This window comes from Lepus europaeus, chromosome 6 (genome assembly GCF_033115175.1).
Source record: "Lepus europaeus isolate LE1 chromosome 6, mLepTim1.pri, whole genome shotgun sequence".
In the NCBI taxonomy this organism is placed as follows: domain Eukaryota; kingdom Metazoa; phylum Chordata; class Mammalia; order Lagomorpha; family Leporidae; genus Lepus; species Lepus europaeus.
Genome location: NC_084832.1, coordinates 106837363 through 106847359, shown reverse-complemented (window position 1 = coordinate 106847359; position 9997 = coordinate 106837363). Strand labels below are relative to the sequence as shown.

Genomic DNA, 9997 nt, shown 5'->3' with positions numbered 1-9997 from the left:
AATAAATACAAATTTCATGGGGACAGCTTTAGGAATATAGCAATTCTTCCCTTCATACCCTTTCTCCCAGCCCCACTTCTGTCCTACCTCGTACTCCCCCTCCCATCCCATTCTTCATTAAGATTCATTTTTAATTATCTTTATATAAAGAAGACCAACTTTATAGAAAGTAAGATTTCAACAGTTGGCACCCACAAAGACACACAAAGTATAAAGTACTGTTTGAAGACAAGTCTTACCATTAATTCTCAAAGTACAACTCATTAAGGACAGAGGTCCTACATGAGGAGCAAGTGCACAGTGACTCCTGTTGTTGATTTAACAATTGACACTCTTATTTATGATGTCAGTGATCAGGCTCTTGACATGAGCTGCCAAGGCTATGGAAGCCTTTTGAGTCCACAAACTCCATCAGTATTTAGATAGGGCCATAAGCAAAGTGGAAGTTCTCTCCTTCCTTCAGAGAAAAATACCTCCTTCTTTGATGGCCCCTTCTTTCCAACTGGATATCACACACAAATCCTTCATGTAGGTCATTTTTTTCCAAAGTGTCTTGGCTCTCCATGCCTGAAATGCTCTCATGGGCTTTTCAGCCAGATCTGAATGTGTTAAGGGCTGATTCTGAGGTCAGAGTGCTGTTTAGGGCGTTTGTCATTCTATGAGTCTGTTGTGTGGCCTGCTTCCCATGTTGGATCATTCTCCCCTTTTTATTTCTATCTAGTTATTACCAGGGAATTGGTCTTATATATGTGAACTTTTTGATACATATTCCTATCTACATGATCAGTTACACACTTAAAATGATCACTTTAACATGGAAGATGGCATTAGTAGCACCCACTTAATGGGATTTGGAGTCCCATGACAAGCTTTTAGCTTTACCCTAAGGGAAAAGTCCAGAGGAATGTGTGTCGAACTGTACATCTCCTCTATCTCTTATTCCCACTCTTATTTTTTACTTGGATATATTTTCAATCAGATTTAAACACCTATGAATGATTATACGTTAAGTAAAGTGTTCAACCAATGGTATTAAGTAGAAAAAGAAAATAGTAAAACAAAGTAATAAACCGTTTTTTGATAGTCAAGATAAGGGTTTATCAAGTCATTACTTCTCATAGTGTCAGTTTCACTTCTACAGGTTTTCTTTTAGGTGCTCTGTTAGTTGTCATATAACATATGATATTTGTCCCTTTGGGACTGGCTTATTTCACTAAGTATGATGTTTTCCAGATTCTTCTATTTTGTTGCAAATGACCAGATTTCTTTGTGTTTTTTTAACCACTGTATAGTATTCCATAGAGTACGTATCCCATAATTTCTTTATCCAGTCTTCCATTGAAGGGAATTTAGGTTGATTCGATGTCTTAGCTATTGTAAATTGAGCTGCAATAAACATGGAGGTGCAGATAGCTGTTTTATTTGCTGATTTCATTTCCCTTGGGTAAATTCCGAGGAGTGGGATGGCTGGGTCATATGGTAGGACTGTATTCAGATTTGTGAGTTATCTCCAAACTGTCTTCCATGGTGACTGTAACAGTTTGTGTTCCCACCAACAGTGGATTAGGGTACCTTTTCCCCCATTTTCTCTAGCACTTATTGTTTGTTGAGTTCTGTATGAAAGTCATTCTTTTTTTTTTTTTTTGACAGGCAGAGTGGACAGAGAGAGACAGAGAGAAAGGTCTTCCTTTTTCCCATTGGTTCACCCTCCAATGGCCTCTGTGGCTGGGACGCCGAGGCCGGTGCACTGCACTGATCTGAAGCCAGGAGCCAGGTGCTTCTCCTGGTCTCCCATGCGGGTGCAGGGCTCAAGTCCTTGGGCCATCCTCCACTGCACTGCCGGGCCACAGCAGAGAGCTGGACTGGAAGAGGAGCAACCGGGACAGAATCCGGCGCCCCAACTGGGACTAGAACCCGGTGTGAAAGTCATTCTAAATGGGATGAGGTAAAAACTCATTGTGGTTTTGGTTTGCATTTCCCTGATGGCTAGATATCCTAGACATTTTTTCTTGTGTCTGTTGGCCATTTGGATTTCCTCTTTTGGAAAATGTCTGTTTAAGTCCTTGGCCTGTCTCTTAACTGGGTTGTTTGGTTTGTTGTCATGGAGTTTCTTGATCTCTTTGTAGATTCTGGTTATTAATCCTTTACCAGTTGTATAGTTTGGAAATAATTTCTCCCATTCTGTAGGTTGCCTCTTACTTTTCTGACCATTTCTTTTGCAGTATAGAAACTTCTCAATTTGATGTAATCCCAGTTGTTAATTTTGGCTCTGGCTGCCTGGAGTCCTTTCCAAGAAGTCTGTGCTTGTGCCAATATCTTGCAGGGTTTCTCCAATGTTCTCCTTAATTTGATGCTGTTGGGTCATAGATTTAGATCTTTAATCCATGTTAAGTGGACTTTTGAGTAAGGTGTAAGGTAGGGGTCTTGCTTCATACTTCTGCATGTGGAAATCCAGTTTTCCCAGCACCATTTGTTGAATAGACTGTCCTTGCTCCAGAGATTGGTTTTAGCTCCTTGATTGAATGTAAGTTAGTTGTAGATATTTGGATTCATTTCTGGAGTTTCTATTCTGTTCCATTTGTCTATCCATCTGTTTTTGTACAAGTTCCAAGCTGTTTTGTTTATAACTGCGCTGTAGTGTGTCTTGGAATCTGGTATTGTGATTCCTCTGGCTTTGTTTTTGTTGTATAAGATAGCTTTAGATATTACTTGAGGTCTCTTGTGCCTCCATATGAATTTCAGCATCATTTTTTCTAGATCTTATAAGAAAGTCTTTGGTAATTTGATTGGTATTGCGTTGAATCTGTAAATTGCTTTTGGAAGAATGCACATTTTGATGATATTGATTCTTCCAATACATGAACATGGAAGATTTTTCCATTTTTTGTATCTTCTTCTATTATATTTCTTTCTTTAATGTTTTGTAATTTTCATCATAGAGATCTTTGACAACCTTGGTTAAATTTATTCCAAAGTATTTTATTTTTTTGTAGCTATTGTGAATGTGATTGATCTTAGAGTTCTTTCTCAGCCATGGCGTTGTCTGTGTATAAAAGGCTGTTGATTTTTGTGTATTGATTTTATATCCTGATGCTTTACCAAACTCTTCTATGAATTCCAATAGTCTTTTAGTGGAATTCTTTGGATCCCCTATGTATAGAATTATGTCATCTGCAAAGAGGGATAGTTTGACCTCATCCTTCCCAACTTGTATCCCTTTGATTTCTTTTTCTTGCCTAATGGCTCTGGGTAAAACTTCCAGGACCTTTTTTAATAGCAATGGTGAGAGTGGGCATCCCTGTCTGGTATAGGATCAATGGGAATGCTTCCATCTTTTCCCCATTCAGTATGATGCTGGCCATGGGTTTGTCATAAATTGCCTTGATTGTGTTGAGGGATATTCCTTCTTTACCCAATTTGCTTAGAGTTTTCTTCATGAAAGGGTGGTATATTTTATCAAGTGCTTTCTCTGCATCTATTGAGATAATCATATGGTTTTTGTTCAGCAGTTTGTTAATGTGATGTATCACATTGATTGATTTGTGAATGTTGAACCATCCCTGCATACCAGGGATCAATCCCATTTAGTCTGGGGGGATGATCTTTCTGATGTGTTGTTGGATTTAATTAGCTAGAATTTTGTTGAGGATTTTTGCATTTATGATCAGCAGGGAAATTGGTCTGTAATTTTCTTTCTCTGTTGCATCTTTTTCAGGTTTAGGAATTAAGGTGATGCTGGCTTCTTAGAATTTAGGAGGATTCTCTCTCTTTCAGTTATTTTGAATAACTTGAGAAGAATTGTAGTTTGTTCTTTAATCATTTTGTATAATTCAGCAGTGAATCCATCCAGTCCTGGGCTTTTCTTTGTTGGGAGGGCCTTTATTGAATTTCTATCTTGGTTATGGGTTTGCTTAGGTTTTCCATGTCCTCATGGCTCAATTTAGGTAGGTTGTATGTGTCCATGAATCTATCCATTCTTCTAGGTTTCCCAGCTTGTTGGCATACAGTTCTTTTGTAGTAATTTCTCCTGATTCATTTTAATTCTTGGTATCTGTTGTTATACTTCCTTTTTCATCTCTAATTTTATTGATTTGGGTCTTCTCTCTTCCTTTTTTGGCTAGTTGGGTCAATGGTGTGTCAATTTTGTTTATTTTTTCAAAAAACCAGCTCTTCATTTTGCTGATTTATAAATAAATCTTTAAAACTTCTCTAGAAAAAATTTTTTTTGGTTTTTGTTTTCATCTATTTTATTGTTCTGTGGAGTGAGTTTCTTTATACTTATTCTGCTTGATATTCATAAGCCTTCTAATTTGTGGTTCATGTTTTTATCTGTTTTAGAAAATTGTCACTGATGTTTCTTCATAAATAGCTTTTGCCTCATTGAATATGTAAAAGAAATATGTCTTTATGACCAACTTATATTTCTTGGACACAATCTTCCTCTAGGACCACAAGTAGAGAGATGTATTAGTATACATCTCTATTTTGTTATTATGAAGACTTTTCCTTATTAGCATTTAGACAATGTTGTTATTTTTTTAGTGATTATATAGTATTCAGTTGCACAAGTGTTACTATAATTTTCTTTAGCATATCTTTGTTGATGAAAGTTTATAAACAGTATTATACCTCTATTTCTTTGAATATATTTGAATATATTTCTTCAACTTTCCTTTTTTATTTCTTGGTAAGACATGTCCACCATTATTTTTTACAGATTTATTTATTTGAAGGGCAGAGTTACAGATTGAGAGAGAGAGATCTTCAATCTATTGGTTCACTTTCCAAATGGTTGTAATGGCTGGGGCTGGGCCGTGCCAAAACCAGGAGCCAAGAGGCCCTCTTCTGCTACCTTCCCAGGCACATTAACATGATGTTTGATTGAGAATGTTACAGCCAGGACTCAAACAGGAGCTCCTATGAGATGACAGTGTTGCAGGTAGCAGCTTAACCCACTATGCCACAGCACTAGCCCCACACATCCACCTTTTATGACCAAGCTTAAATACAAAGCCCAGGAAACTTCCTTCAGAAAGATTTACTCTCTCCATGTTGCTTTTGCATGCTCTTCATTCACTAGTTATTACAACTGATTGTGGTATTTTATTTGCATGTCTATCTTTTTCTTCACAGTTTGGACATCTTATGATCAAGGGTCACACCTGAGTTATTTTTGTCTGCCAATTGCCTAGTGGGGTTTTTGGAACCAGTAAACACTCAATAAAGGCTGAATAAATAAAGAAGCTCTCCCTTAGAGATCTTCTCTGTGCTTTTCCAGCCTTCATAATCTATGAATCAATTATATCAATTACTTTAAGTGTTCCATTACTGATTGCTGAAACAGCTCACAGGACTCAAATCATTTATACTTATGGAATAGTTTTATTACAAGTGAAAGATGGAGGACTGAAGTATCAAGAAAGGGATGTATATTAAAAGTGAAGATTTCAAATCTGGCTTTCTTTGACTTTTCATTGCTGGGTTGAACAGGACACACTTTTTCTCAGGGTCTGAAACCACCACCACTGTGTTTGGAAAGCAACTCATTGCCAAGAAGCTCAGAGTCTGCTCTTGTAGAGATCTTACAATGAGCCGGTCATGTAGGCACATGACAGTTACATGATCAGACTTACCTGTCTAATCTATCTGGCTTCACCAAAATTTAGTACAGTTGGCTTGTATATCCACAGATAACCACAGATTGAAAATTTAAAAAAAAATTGTGTCTATGCTGGCTACATTCAGACCTTTTTACTTCAGTGGCCTTATTCCCTAAAAGATACTGTTCAAGGATTATTTATATATCCATTTACATTGGATTAGGCAATATTTGTATTCTATAGGTGACTAATATGTATAGGAGGATATATATAGGTTGTATGCAAATACTACATCATTTTATATAAGGGACTTGAGCACTCTTAGATTTTGGTATTGATGGAAGGTCTTGCAACCAATCCCCTATGGATACCAAGAGATGACAGTACAAATTATAAATCCAGTTATTCTTACTATAAGCCACTGTCAGGCTGGTACATCCTGCTCCCAAACAACTCATAGACCCATGTTAGAGCATCATTTGTGTTTAGTCAAATGACACAGTCAGAACAAAGTTCAGCACTACGTACTAAGAAGATTTGGAGATAAACATCCCGGGGCAGCCAAGATTATTAAAAAACAAAACAATGAGAAGAATATGACAGGACAGTTTCTCCAGTTTTCAAGCACCTAAGACTGTTTTCAGAACTCAACATGTGAAATATCAGTCTTTGCCTGGGCTAAACATAAGTTTCCTTGCAAGGGGATTAGCCAAACTTGGAAATACATTTTTGGGAAATAGCTACTTACTCTTGAAGTGACAGCTAGCCACAGACCATCCTCAAACTAAGTGGTTGTTAAGTGGCTCAGAAGACATAAAGTCAGAACTAAGAGGAGGCTAACACTTAATTTGACCAAACTTCAGTTTTTATTTAGCTATGAGCTCTTTGTAAGCATTACCCTCCATAATACCGTATTTCAGGCCTCATCTAATTGTAGAATCTCAGGAGTGCAGGGAATCTTAATTTATCTCAGGCTTAGCTTCCTTTTAATTGTGATATTGGTATTCATTTTAATACAAGTGCTAAAAGGTAATCATATCTCTTTCCACTGAAAAAAGTCCTGAAAATTTCCTCAAAGAACTCTTATTTCAGTATGCTTTTATACTCAGTTATATGCCAAAAAGCTCCTCCCTCTGCCCCATTTCATTGTACATGGTGCCTGGCATAAAGTGGTGGTTACATAAATGTTTGCTAAATGAATTAAGGAATATGCAAGTAATTGTCATGCCAGATAAAACTCAGATGTTTCCCACTGCTGAATTTCCACCTTTTCCCTCCAAACTGTTAAATATTGCTGGAGGATGACATCCAGCTGAGCTGAGATGGCCCTTTCCAAATTCATGCTATTAAATCCAGCTGAGTCCTCATTGCTGTTGAATGGTCTTTTTAGTCATGTCTTGTTGCCTTCTAGAACATTCACTGTAATAGTTTATTTCAAGCACTGTAACTCATCAAACCCTCTTTTCATTTTGACCTTCCTTCCTCTCAGCAGCAAGCCCTTTGAGAAAATTGTCCCCAGCAACATCACCAACTTTTACCTTGTTGGGTGGTTGTATATGGTTACATGGTTATATATGTGTCTTATCTTGACATCTGATTGTGAATTTCTTAAAGCTAGAATTTATCTTTTACTTGCCTCTTCCTCAATGTGCATCCTAAGCCATTAAATACAGGACAGTGATTTCCAATAATTTGAGATAATTGATTCTGGTTATCACTAAATAACAAAGCACTCCAAAGTTAGTAGTGTAAAACCCCAGCTATTGAGCCGGCGCCGCGGCTCACTAGGCTAATCCTCCGCCTTGCGGCGCCGGCACCCTGGGTTCTAGTCTCGGTTGGGGCACTGGATTCTGTCCCGGTTGCCCTTCTTCCAGGCCAGCTCTCTGCTGTGGCCAGGGAGTGCAGTGGAGGATGGCCCAAGTGCTTGGGCCCTGCACCCCATGGGAGACCAGGAGAAGCACTTGGCTCCTGCCATCGGATCAGTGCGGTGCGCCGGCCGCAGCGCGCCAGCTGCGGCGGCCATTGGAGAGTGAACCAATGGCAAAGGAAGACTTTTCTCTCTCTCTCTCTCTCTCTCTCTCTCTCACTATCCACGCTGCCTGTTTAAAAAAAAAAAAACCCAGCTATTGTGCTGTCTCTGAGTCAGGAATTCAGGAAAGACACAGTAGGTACAATTTACCTGTGCTCCATGACATTTGGAGACCTTAGCTGGGAAGACTGGGAGGCTGGAATCACTTGAAGACTTCTAATAGCAATATATATTGAGAGACTAACATGGCTGACATATGGAACAGGAAGAACCAAGATAAGTATTGCTGACTGGATCACCTCTGTGGGGCTCCTCTTTGTCATAGCCTGATAGATTTAATCTTTAGACATCTTGGATAATGGTGCAAGGTTTTGAGTGTGAGCATTCCTGGGAGCAAGGTAGAAGCTGCATTTCCTTTTTTGTGGTAGCTTTTTTTCCCCCCAGAAACCTTTTATTTAAAGAATACAAACTTCATGCTATTCAACATAGGAATATAATGATTCTTCCTACTGTACCCACCCTCTCGCCCACACTCCTACCCCTCTTCTTCCTCCCTCTCCTATTTCCATTCTTATTTTTTACAAAGATGTTTTCAATGAACTTTATACACATATGATTAACTCTATACTTAGTAAAGAGTTAAATTGTATGGAAAAAAAAACAACTATTTCTCAGCAGTCAAGATGAGGGCTGTTCAAAGTCATTGTGTCTTGAAGTGTTTTTCACTTCTATAGATAACTAATAGAGCACTTAAAATGTTATCACAAATCAGGGAGAACATAGGGTATTTGTCCTTTTGGGACTGGCTTATTACACCAAGTATGATGTTTTGCAGTCTCATCCACTTTGTTGCAAACAATGGGATTTCATTTTTTATTGCTGTGTAGTATTCCATGGTATACACATCTCATAATTCTTTATTCAGTCTTTATTTGATGGACATTTAGGTTCCATGTCTTAGGTATTGTGAATTGAGCTGCAATAAACTTAGGCGTACAGATGAATATTTTTTAAAGAAAACTTTTATTTGATAAATATAAATTTCGAAAGTACAACTTTTGGACTATACTTCTTCCCGCCCGTAACCACCCTCCTTCCCGCAAACAATCCATCTTCTACTCCCTCTCCCATCCCATTCTTCATTAAGATTGATTTTTAATTAGTTTATATCAGAAGATCAACTCTATACTGAATAAAGATTTCAACAGTTTGCACCCACGTGGACATACAAAGTATAAAGTACTGTTTGAAGATTGGTTTTACCATTAATTCTCATACTACAACACATTAAGGACAGAGGTCCTACATGGGGAGTAAGTGCACAGTGACTCCTATTGTTGATTTAACAAGTGACACTCTTATTTATGAAGTCAGTGATCACCCGAGGCTCTTGTCATGAGCTGCCAAGGCTATGGAAGCCTCTTTTTTTTCCTTCTTTTTCTTTTTGACAGGCAGAGTGGATAGTGAGAGAGAGAGAGAGAGAGAGAGAGAGAGAGAGAAAGGTCTTCCTTTTTGCCGTTGGTTCACCCTCTAATGGCCGCTGCAGCCGGCGCATCTCGCTGATCTGAAGCCAGGAGCCAGGTGCTTCCTCCAGGTCTCCCATGCGGGTGCAGGGCCCAAGCACTTGGGCCATCCTCCACTGCCTTCCTGGGCCAGAGCAGAGAGCTGGCCTGGAAGAGGGGCAACCGGGATAGAGTCCGGCACCCCAACTGGGACTAGAACCCGGTGTGTCGGCACCGCAAGGCGGAGGGTTAGCCTGTTAAGCCACGGCGCCGGCCGGAAGCCTCTTGAATTCACAAACTCTGACCTTATTTAGACAAGGCCATAATCAAAGTGGAAGTTCTCTCCTCCCTTCCGAGAAAGGTACCTCCTTCTTTGATGGCCCCTTCTTTCCACTGGGGTCTCACTCACAGAGATCTTTCATCTAGGTCATTTTTTGCTACAGTGTCTTTGCTTTCCATGCCTGAGATACTCTCATGGGCTTTTTAGCAAGATCCGAATGCCTTAAGGGCTGATTCTGAGGCCAGAGTCCTGTTTAAATCCTTTGCCCATTTCTTAACTGGGTGGTTGTTGTTGTTGATTTTCCTAATCTCTTTATACATTCTGGTTATTAATCCTTTATCAGTTGCATAGTTTGCAAATAATTTCTCCCATTTTGTTGGTTGTCTTTACACTTTGCTGAGTGTTTCTTTTACAGTACAGAAGCTTCTCAATTTGATGTAATCCAATTTGTCAATCTTAACTTTGATTACCTGTGCCTCTGGGAGCTTTTCCAAGAACTCTTTGCCTATGCCAATGTCTTGCAAGGTTTCCCAAAGTTGTCTAATAATTTGATGGTTTTGGGTCATAAATTTAGGTCTTTAATCCA

At 38.9% G+C, this 9997-nt stretch overlaps 1 protein-coding gene across 1 annotated transcript in view; it reads left to right on the top strand.

Annotated features, from left to right (window-relative positions):
- Positions 1-1931: 1931 nt before the first annotated feature.
- GRIN2B (glutamate ionotropic receptor NMDA type subunit 2B) overlaps positions 1932-9997 on the top strand; it is a 663213-nt gene continuing 655147 nt past the window's right edge. Inside the window, exon 1 of the mRNA XM_062195504.1 lies at positions 1932-1945. The gene's annotated coding sequence lies outside the window, so the exon portion shown is untranslated. The remainder of the gene's footprint in view (positions 1946-9997) is intronic.